Below are 8,751 nucleotides of genomic sequence, written 5' to 3' on the forward strand. Positions count from 1 at the left end.
GGCTTGTAATGATGCCTCTAGGTGGTGGCAGGGCCATCATCACCCTACGGGCGGCTGACAGAGACGTGGGAGGCGCATCGGCTGTCAGAGATCGTGGGAAGTGACTTGCTGTCACTTCATTCCTGTCATTTCACTCTGCATGTGGCGGAACGTGGGCCATGGCGGGCTATTGGAATGACGTGCAAGACCTGCTTACTTCCGTCAATGATCCGGACAAACATATCCGGATAGGTTATGTCGGTTGTCCGGATGTGCTATGGCGGTCGTCCGGATGTGATGTTTGTGAATGTCGTGTGCTTCTCCTTTCAGGAAGTCCGGATAAGAGAAGCGCACCACGTGTACTCTTGGGGAAATCCGGATGGGGATAATCCGGATAGAAATGTGTGCCATGTGTCATCAGGGGGAGGGGTCCCTACAATGCCCCCCTTTTAACCTGTCGATTTTGCCTGAGCAGAATGGGCGGGTTAAAAAATAATTATTTTTGAAACTGAGGTTACTTTTTGCGCTCATTGGGCCACGTGGCGAGCAGGGGCGAAGAGAGAGAGAAGAGTATTTATGATGAGCCGCCGTCTCTGGGTATTCCGAGGCAGCGTGTTGCTTCAATGATGACCTAGCTGAGCGTTTGGGATACTGAGGGGTTGTCTCCCTATAAATAGTAGACTGAGTCCTCGCTTAGCATTTTTCCTTCTGTGCTTGTCTCCTGTTTAGTGCTTTCTTTTCTACCTTCTGCGTATCTTCGTTTTTTAGTGAAGCTCTAGGGTTTTCTACCGGTAATATTCGCGTCGTGACGGTGACTGCATTTGTGGTTTTCAACCCTATTTTTCCAGTTTACACTTAGTACATGCACTATTCTTGTCTTCTCCTTGTTGTGTTTGCTTTGTTGGGTTGTTTTTGGCTTGCTTGGGCAAGTTGCTTGCGACTAAGTGTTGATATTGGTTTCTAGGGGTTTTTTTCGAGGGGTTTTTGTCTGTGTTTTGGGTGTGTTTTAGGATTTCTGTTGCCCTCCTGTATTTTTTGTGGGTTGTCAATCTTTCTTTGTGGTAGAGTTAAGCTTGTGGGGTTGGGTTGCTGTGTTTGACTGTTGGTCTTCTTTCATGCAGATTCCATTTCAGCCCCAGGCTAAAAAATGTCTGCGAACAAAGAAGCTACCTCATCTGGCTCGTCCGGCGATGCTCATGCCGAGAAGTCTGTGGATAAGTTGAGTGTGAAGGAATTCCGCGAACGGTTCTGCATCCCCAACGGTATGTCTGTTGAACTTATGGATGGAGAGGTCGTCTCGACCGAAAATTCTGAGGGCAATGCCATCGTTTTTACCAAGGAACAATTCAATGCTGGGCTTCGGTTCCCCATCTCGTCGCTTTTCAAAGAGTTTCTTCATTTCACCCAGATTCCCCCGACGTATATTCATTCCAACATGGTCCGGGTGCTGATGGGGTGCAGCATTTTGGGCATGCTGTTCAATTTGGACCTCTCACTGCTGGAGGTTCTCTTTATCTATTCGATAAAGAAGGTGAAAAACGACATCTTCAGTTTTGTCGCCAGCCTCCCATCCCTGCAGTTGGTGACCAGCCTTCCGGATTCGATCAAGGGGGTCGCCAAGGGACATGTGCTGGTCAAGGGCTCATGGGCGGGTTTGGCGATGCATCCGAACAGGCCGTTCGCTCCCAACCAGTCGTTGAAGGTCCCAGGTATGACTACATTACTTCCTGTCTTTCCGTGGCTTGTGAGTGTAGGTCAGCATTGTTAGGTAGCTGACATACTTTGCTTTTTTGAGTGCAGGCCAGGATAAAAAGGGGAAGCTGGTGGAATGGGTGGAGAAAGCCTCGTTTAATCGTTTGAACAGGCTTTTTGAGATTGCGGTGGCCGAGCGGAGTTGTGAAACGTTTTTGTCCACGCGGAATCTCTGCTCGGTCACCCAAGAGCCCCAGCCGTACGTGCTGAACATTCTCCCGAGGCGGCTGCCCAAAGAGGTGGTGGCTATGGAGCATTTTGTTCTTAAAGACCTTCCATTCTACGCGGCGGTGCGGAAGGCAGATGCCCGGTCACGCAAAGCCCGTCTCAACAAGCGGGAGAAGAAAAGACAAGAAGGTCTTTTGCGGAAGGCTCCTGGTGACAAACGACCCGCGTCCTCTCCACCTGCTGGCGATCCAGCGAAAAAGAAGAGAAAGCTGGTTCTGAATAAAGGAAAAGAAATAAAAGTCTCAATCCCCCGAATGAGTTTGTAGCACCCCCTTCAACTTTTGTAAAGGAAATAACAATAAGAGAGCCAGATCACCCCGTCTTGCCTTCTATTTCAAGCGGCTCCGGTCGCCTTGCGGGTCTAAACCATTCGAGGCCTTTAATGTCAGTGGCTGGACGTTTGGCTCTTCTAGCTGAGGAAGCGACTTCAATAAATCAGCCCGGCTCTCCCCATCCGGATGCGGATGCAGCCGGGGCCTCTTGTCCTGCAACATTGCCTCCTTCGACACCCCTAACGGAAGAAATGGGGGTAGAAAGTCTGGGCTTGCCTTCTTGCGAGCCAAGCCCCCTTGCCCCTGTACTGGTGAAGGGGCCAGCTACAAGGAGGTCGCGTCCAGCGCGTGACTTGAAGTCTGGCCTCATTGGGCGACTTCAGGATCGTTTTCTGGAAACCATCGAAGTCAGCTGCTCGTCCATCCAGGAGGATCACCCGGAAGGTAGTGAGACGGAGATGACAAAAGAGAACCCAGCCACCCCGGTGCTGGTCCCGGATGGGGTTTCACCCGGAGAGACCCAATCGGCCGAGAATGATGGGGCCCTAGACCCGGAGGAGGAGTCACTCCTTAATGCCTCGTCAGGGGGAAGTTCTGTTGATGATGCAGCTTGCATCTCCGCTAGCCCTTTCAGCTATGCGGAGTTGGAAGAGAGGCTGAAACGGATTCTATCCGGCTCAGATGTTGCTATGCCTTCAGCAAAAATGTTCGAAGCGGTGGAAATGGTATAGTTTACTTCTTGATTTTTCTCGCCATACTGATGTGTTTGTCGCATGGTTTGTAACTTTGCTCTTTTTGTTTGTGTGTTTTTCTACAGCTGGTGAGTGGTATTCGCAGCATGGCTCAACAACGTGATCTTTTTTCTGACCTGCTGTGGACTGCTAATTATATGAAGGCCTTCGTTTCTCAGCGAAAAAACAATGAAGAAAAGCTGTGCTTGAGACTGGAGCAGGCCGAAGCCAGTTTATCTGCTGCTCGAGAGGACAACGAAGTTCTCCGGGTAGAGCTTGCTGAGGCAAAGAGTCGGGAGGAATCTATAGATGCCCGTCTGTATGAGGCGGAGGGCGAGATGGCCCAACTGAGGGGAGAGGTGAGGCAACTCCGGACAGAGGCTGAGTTTATCAGCGCAAAAAGAAGAGCTGGATGCTGAGTTTGCTGCGGAAAGGGAGGAACTTGAAGCGGACTACCAGAAACAAGTAGACGAAATGTACTTCTTCGGCTACCGTTGCTGTATGAAAAAACATGGTATCAAGCAGGACGTCCCTTCGATTCCTCCGGGTGATGATGAGAAGTTGCGCGGCAAGCCTTCTCAATGAGAGCTTTTTCTTTTTGTAATTTTTTACTGCTATTTTCTCCCTGTATTTTGTAGTCCGAAGAACTCTCTGTATACAACTTTACAAGTATTAATAAAACATATTTATTCAAATTGTACTTGTCTCTTTCTTTTACTGGTAATATTGCTTTAAATCAGACACATTCCATGGTCTGAGTAATGGGGTTCCATCTAGCTTTTGTAGATGATAAGCTCCACTTTCACTTGCCTTAGATACTATATAGGGGCCTTCCCAGTTGGCTTGAAATTTTCCCGCTCCTATATCAGCAGTATTTTCGAAAACTTTTCTAAGGACCAGCGTAATTTTTAAAGCTTATGGGCCTTACTTTGCGATTGTAATGAGCTGATGCCCTTTGCTGATAGTTTGCCATCCGGATGGATGCAGTTTCTCTTACTTCGTCTGCTTAGTCCAAGTTTCTTCCTAACTCTGCATTTGCATCATCTTGTCTTCATGCCTCGGTCCGGATAATAAGTAGTCCTATTTTAGTAGGAATGATTGCGTCCATACCATATGCGAGGGCGAAGGGAGTGTTTCCTGTCGGACGTCCGGGTGTGGTTCGATAAGCCCATAGGATGCCGGGTAGCTCCTCCACCCATTTTCCTTTGGCTTGCTCGAGCCTTTTCTTCAAGGCAGTTATTAGAGTCTTGTTTGTGGCCTTCGCTTGCCCATTACTTTGAGGTTAACGCGGTGTGGAGTATAAATTCCGGATGTTTAGTTCCGAACAGAAATTCCGGAATGCGATGCTATCAAACTGTGGACCGTTGTCGGCTATAATGGTTTGGGGGATTCCGAAGCGGCAGATGATGTTTTTCCATACGAATTTGGTGACATCTTTGTCTTTGATGCTAGCATATGCTTCAGCTTCCACCCATTTACTGAAGTAATCCGTGGCGACGAGCAGGAATTTCTTCTAGGCGGGTGTGGCTGGGAGGGGTCCCACTATGTCCATGCCCCACTGCACGAAGGGCCAAGGGCCTGAAATTGGTTTCAATGCCCCCGATGGCATATGTGGAATGAGGGCATGCCTTTGACATTTGTCACATTTTTTGACATAGGCTGCCGCGTCCTTGTTCATTGTGGGCCAGTAATATCCTTGCGAATGGGCCCTATGCGCCAGAGATCACCCTCCAGAATGATTTCCACATACTCCCTCGTGCAATTCGGCTAATACATACAAGGCCTCTGAATGGTTGAGGCACCGAAGGTAGGGACCTGTGAAAGACCGTTTGTATAAGTGCCCCCCCAACCATGGTGAAACGGGCGGCTTGTACCCGGACCTTGTGTGCCTGTTTGGGGTCCTCGGGTAGAGTACCTGTCCGGAGGTACCCTATAATGTCGTTCGTCCATTCTTGGCTGTCTGCTTAATTTGCCTCAATGGTATTGCAAGTGGAGACTTTCGTGATGGAAGGGTTGGCTTGCACATGTATAGGCAACAATATGGCTTCTTTGATGGGGAGGGAGGCAACTATGCCTGCCAAGGCGTCGGTGCGCCCATTTTCAGTTCGCCTAATTTTTTCGATCGTCCACTCGGCGAATTGCTGTAAGGTGTCCCTTACTTTAGTTAGATATCGCGTCATGCGCGCATTCTTAGCTTTGTATTCCTTCTGGACGTGTCTTACCACGAGTTAAGAATCACTATAGACTCGGAGCTTGGAGACGGATAGAGCCAGGGCGAGGTCCAATTCGGATAGGATGACCTCATATTCTGCTTCATTGTTAGAGGCGGGGAACCTTAGCCGGATGGCTTGCTCTAGGTGTTCTCCTGTTGGGGATTGCAGCAGGAGCCCTACCCCGGATCTTGATGATCGGGAGTCTCCATCGACTCGCAAAGTCCATCATTCTTCTTCGCTTGGTTCCTTGTGCTGGATAGGCTTTTGGGAGTATTCCAGCACGAAGTCAGCCATCACTTGGCCTTTCATGGACAACCTGGGTTGGAACTTAATTCCATATTCGCTCAATTCTATGGCCCATTGAAGCATTCTTCTGGTTAGGTCTGGCTTGTGCAGGATGTTGCGAAGGGGTTGGTCAGTTAGCACGACCACCGGGTGAGCTTGGAAGTAAGGACGGAGTTTCTGGGCGGCACTTCGAAGAGCTAAGGCCGTTAGCTCCATTTTTGAATACCTTGTTTCTACGTCTGCTAACGCTCTGCTGACATAGTAAATAGGTTTCTGCTCCTTGGGTGAGGGGCAACGGAACAGAGCAGCGCTAATTGCCCAATCTGACACAGCCAGGTACATATACAATTTTTCTCTGGGGAGGGGGCTGCTCAGGATGGGCGGTTGCATGAGGCAGTGTTTAATTTTTTCAAAAGCGTTTTGACAGCTGTCTGTCCATCCGCTTACTTCGGCTTTTCGTATTGCCAGGAAGAAGGGTCGCGGTTCATCAGTGAAGCGGGCTATAAAACGCCCTAGCGCGACGAGCTTGCCTGTGAGGCGCTGTAGTTCCTTCTTGCTCCTGGGGGGTGGTGTTTCCATGACTGCCTTGACTTGATCTGGGCTAACCTCTATCCCCCTTTGACTGACCATAAATCCCAGGAATTTGTCAGCACTGACGCCAAAGGCGCATTTAGAAGGATTCAACATCATGCCATATTTCCTCAAGAGGTGAAAAACTTCTTGCAAGTGGAGGACATACTCCTCTCAGGTTTTGCTTTTAACCACGATATCCTCAATATATACCTCTACTGTGCGGCCGACTAGAGGTTTGAAGATCTTTGTCATCAGTCTCTGATAAGTGGCGCCAGCGTTTTTGAGTCCGAATGACATGACTTTGTAGCAATAGAGGTCGTGTGGCGTTATGAAGGCTGTTTTTTCTTCGTCAGCTGGGGACATGGGGATTTGGTGGTATCCGGAGAAGGCGTCCAAGAAAGAGAGCATCCCTTGCCCAGCAGTGGAGTCCACAATTTGATCTATCTGCGGCAATGGGAAACTGTCTTTTGGGCATGCATTATTGAGGTTGGTGTAGTCGACGCACACCCGCCATTTGCCTTCTTTTTTGGGCACTACCACAATATTTGCTAACCAGTCCGGATATTCCACCTCTTTGATGAATCCGGCTTCCAGCAACTTGTCCATCTCATCCCGAATAATCTTTTGCCTGTCCGGGTGAAAACGTCGAACTTTCTGCAGGATGGGTCTTGCTGTTGGCAAGACGTTAAGCTTGTGAGAGGTGATGGAAGGATGAATTCCCTTCATATCAGAATATGCCCATGCGAAGATGTCATGGTTTTGTCTGAGGGCGTTCTGCATGTTCAGGGTCTCTTTTGGTGTCAGGAGGGAACTGACATTCGTAAGGTGAGTACCTTCTTCCGAAATTTGGATCGCCTTCAAGGGATCTGTTGCCGGGGGATCTTTGTCCGCTGGACTCAATAATTGCTATTGGTCACGTGCATGGCTGGATTCAGGGAGGGGGGCATCCTCCTGGCTGGTCCCTGCTTCTCGTGCTATCTGGTAGCATTGGCGAGCAGCTAACTGGCTGCCATATAGGTCAATTTGCCCATCCTTGGTAAGGAAGCTTACCATTTGATGATATGTAGAGGGGATGGCTTTCATGTAGTGCAGCCATGTGCGCCCCAAGATGACATTGAAGGGTGATAAATCTTGTACCACCGAAAATTGTACGTTGAGAGTGACTGGGCCAACTTGGACCGACAGTACAATATCTCCCAAGGAAGTAGTTGATGCCCCGTTGAACCCGGACAAGATTCACCCAGGATTTTCGAGACCTGTGAGACTGTGTCCCATGTGGCTAATGATTGACGCTTGTACAAGATCGGCTGAGCTGCCTGGGTCAATTAGAATACGTCTCACGTCGAAGTCTCCTATCTCTAGGGATAGGATGAGGGCGTCGTGGTGCGACTGCAATATTCGGGTGGGGTCTACTGGTGGGAAAATGATTGTCCCATCTATGGGGCGAGGGCCCCCCCCCCCTCCCCCCCAATTATCCCAGGCTGGATGGAGTTGACACGCTCAAGAACCGATGCTGCCCGCAACAACTTTTGTCTCTTTCGTTTAGAGTCGTACTCCTCGTTAGATGGGCCTCCGTTAATATAGTTTATAACGGCTTTGGGGGCGGCTGGGGCCTTGGGGGCTTCTGAGTTGTGATTTCGGGAAGCGTCTCTACCTCCGGTATCTGAGCGGAGATATTGCTTTAAATGTCCCGCCCTTACGAGCCTTTCCACCAAATAATGGAGACATCTGCATTCCTCCGTTGTGTGACCATGCTCCTTATGGAAGGCGCATTTTTTACTATGATCACGTTTGGATGGGTCCGTTCCAAGGGGTCTAGGCCACCTGAAGTCGGACATGCCTTGGATTATAGGGAGGAGCTTCTCATAGGATATGGAAAGGGGTGTGAGGGGTGGCATTTCCGGGCGACTTGGCCATTCCTGCCTTCGATCGGATGGCCTTGGCCGATCTGGAAGTTTGGCATTTCTTTGGGCACCCCCTCTGGATGTCTGTCCAGCAACCAAGACTTGCTGGGTGGCTGCTCGTACGTCATCTTCGAGCATTGAGTATTTGCTTGCGCGTCGAAATAAGTCGTCCATCGTCGTGGGAGGCTTTTTAGCTAGTGATTCGAAAAATGGGGTGCCTGGACAGATGCTTCGCTTGAAGATCTGTAGGACAGCGTCCATGCTGTAAGCCTCTACCTGTAGTAAGGCCTGACCGAACCGCTTCACGAACTCCCTTAAGGATTCGTTATCTTGCACTTTTATGTTTTGCAAAGTGCTGATATTCTGCTTATGTCGAGCGGAGCATAAGTATTGTCCCATGAAGGCTTTCGATAGGTCTCTGAAATTATCAACAGAGTTGGAAGGTAGGCGATGGAACCATGAGAGAGCCTGCCCTTGTAGGCTGGCGGGGAATACTTTGCATAGCAGCGGATCCTTGCCTATATCGAGAGTCATGAGCTATCGATAATGCATGATATGGTCGAAGGGGTCGCTGGACCCATCATATGTGGAGAATTTTGGTACAAGGAATCCCCTTGGGGGCTCGTAATGAATGATATGAGAGCAGAAAGGCGTGGAGAGCATGTCGTCCAGCCTTTTGCTGATGGAGCCAATGGGTGGCTCGTTTGGGAGGTTTCTCCCAACTTGTCGTACCGCTAGGTGCGGATGAACGTTCTGCACCATGGGGTGACCATGGGGTCACGGTGCGGGAGTACGTTCTGCACCATGGGGGTGA

At 49.7% G+C, this 8,751-nt stretch overlaps 1 pseudogene; it reads right to left on the reverse strand.

Annotated features, from left to right (window-relative positions):
* Nucleotides 1-6,939: 6,939 nt before the first annotated feature.
* Nucleotides 6,940-8,600, reverse strand: LOC117923527 (annotated as a pseudogene).
* Between the last annotated feature and the right edge of the window lie 151 nt (nucleotides 8,601-8,751).

Source organism: Vitis riparia, chromosome 10 (assembly GCF_004353265.1).
Source record: "Vitis riparia cultivar Riparia Gloire de Montpellier isolate 1030 chromosome 10, EGFV_Vit.rip_1.0, whole genome shotgun sequence".
In the NCBI taxonomy this organism is placed as follows: domain Eukaryota; kingdom Viridiplantae; phylum Streptophyta; class Magnoliopsida; order Vitales; family Vitaceae; genus Vitis; species Vitis riparia.